Below are 2717 nucleotides of genomic sequence, written 5' to 3' on the forward strand. Positions count from 1 at the left end.
ATGAAACCATAAAATGTCTAGAAGAAAACATAGACAGTAATATCTCTGTTATTGCTATTTCAGTTTCTTTTTGGACATATCTCTTTGGGCAAGGGAAACAAAAATAAACAAATGCGACTACATCAAACTAAAAACTTTGCACAGCAAAGGAAATCATCGATAAAATGAAAAGACAGGCAACTGAATGGAAGAAGCTATTTGCTTATGATATATCTGATAAGGTGTTAATATCCAAAATATATTAAGAACTCATATAACTCAACAACAAAAAATCAAACAATCCAATTAAAAAATGGGCAGAAGACCTGAATAGGTATTTCTCCAAAGAGGAAATACAGATGGCCAATAAACACATGAAAAGATGCTCAAGGTCACTAGTCACCAGAAAATGCAAATTAAAACCACAATGAAATATCACCTGACACCCGTCAGAATGGCTATCTTCAATAAATCAAAGAACAACAAGTGTTGGTAAGGATGTAGAGAAAAGGGAACCATCATACACTGTTGATGGGATTGCAAATTGATGCAGCCACTATGGAAAACAGTCTGGAGGCTTCTCAAAAAATTGAAAATGGATATACCTTTTGACTCAGCAATTTTGCACTTCTGGGTATTTAGCCAAAGAAAACCAAAACAATAATTTGTAAAGATCTATGCACCCCTATGTTCATGGCAGCACAATTCACAGTAGCCAAGATATGGAAGCAACCTAAATGCTCATCAATAGACAATTGGATAAAGAAGTTATGGTTCATATATACAATGGAATATTATTCAGCCATTAAAAAAATGAAATCCTACCATTTGCAAAGACATGAATGGACCTGGAGGTTATTATGCTGAGTGAAATAAGTCAGACGGAGAAAGATAAATACCAAATGATTTCACTTATATGTGAAATCTAAGGTACAAAAAGAACAAGCTAATCAAAAAGAGACTCACAAATATAGAGGACAATCTGGTGATGGCTAGAGGTTAGGGGACTTGGAGGGCTGGGAGAATAGGATGAAGGGATAAAGAAGTACAAATTAGTAGTTGATAGATGGTCACAGGGATAGGGAGCACAGCATAGGGAATGCAGTTAGCATTAATGTAATGGCTGGGTATAGAGCCAGAGAAGAGAAAGAGCAATTAGGAGGATCATTTTATAAACTGTATAAATGTCTAATCAATGTACTGTATACTTGAAACTAATAAAATAAAATTTAAAAAAATTTTTAAATACAATTTCTTGACAGACTCCTGAACTAGACAATTTGGATTGTTTTGGCATAGCGATCTTTTTAAAATTCACTACCTCTTGCTTTGTTTTTTACTTCAGTTAGTCCATTGAAGTTTTACTTCATTCTATTTATAATTAAGATTCCTATTTGGTTTATTTTCAAATACACCTGATCCCCCCCCCCTCTTATTTTCCTTTTAGTAACTTTTTTTTTGAAAAATTGGATTTGGAGAGTGGAATTAAACAATTATTTAAAATGCCTTAGGCGTCGACTCTTAAAAATATCACATAATTTACTGAACTCCCACTAGTTTATGAGAAGGAATTGGATTGGAACTATAAAATTAAGCTTCTTTGATTTAATTTTTTTGAAGTATAATTGACAAACGCTACATTGGTTTCAGCTATACAACATAATGATATTGTTAGTGTGGACCGTGAGAAGATAACTACCAAGAAGGACTCCTGGTGGCTAACTGGGCTCAAATTTAAAAACAAAGCCTAAAAGCTGTTTCTAAACTGGGGCCTCTCATGCAAACCGTACTTCAGGGATAAGCCTGCAGTGGATTGCCTGCTTTCCGCCCTGAACTGCCTATCTGCAATGTGTTCTGGTCATCTGAGCCAACGTTTATAAAGAGTTCCTGGTATTGTATCTCAACCAATAGGACTGAGGCTTTCCCCTATCCAATTGGAGCCATCATTGACCAAACAGAGCAGCTCAATTTTGAACAATCAGGGCAATGCTTTTTGGGCCAATCAAACTGTGAAGATTCGGAGTCCTTATTTGCATGAAGATGGAACAAACAGGGTCAAGGGACTGGGACTTCTCTATATATAGGTCAACTTTCCTCTGGCTTGGGGAGCACACTTTCTCTTTCCACTAAAGACAGAAGACTACCTTTCCCTGGCTAGAGCTGAAACACTAAAGAACTCTCACCAGAGCAGAGCAGGGGAGTGGGCTGGAGCAGGTGGAACAGACTGGAACAGAGCTGAGCTGTCTCACCCTAGGGTCACCTCACCCCAGGTCTGTCTACCCACAGGGCCATCTCAAAGCCATGCTATTACACAGCCGTGCTTCATAATTGACCTTTATCACTACTGAGCTGTTTGCACTGAATAAAGTTTCTATTTTCATCACATCCCAAATTGGAGATTTTCTGTTGGTGTTGATTTGGCACCAGTAACCATTGGTTGACATTAGTAAATCAAAATATTTTCTTTTTATTGAGATATAATGCATGTAATTTTAGTTTCAGATGTACAACATAATGATTCGATATTTGTATTTATTGTAAATTTGTCATCACAATAGTTCTAATTAACATCCTTCACCATACATAATTATAAGTTTTTTTCTTGTGATAACTTTTAAAATTTACTCTTTTAGCAACCTTCAAATATGCAATACAGTATTATAAATTATAGTTGTCATTCTATACATTACATCTTCATGACCTATTTATTTTATAGCTGGAAGTTTGTAGATGATTTA

This window comes from Pteropus vampyrus, unplaced genomic scaffold (genome assembly GCF_000151845.1).
Source record: "Pteropus vampyrus isolate Shadow unplaced genomic scaffold, Pvam_2.0 Scaffold635, whole genome shotgun sequence".
NCBI classification, from domain to species: Eukaryota; Metazoa; Chordata; class Mammalia; order Chiroptera; family Pteropodidae; genus Pteropus; species Pteropus vampyrus.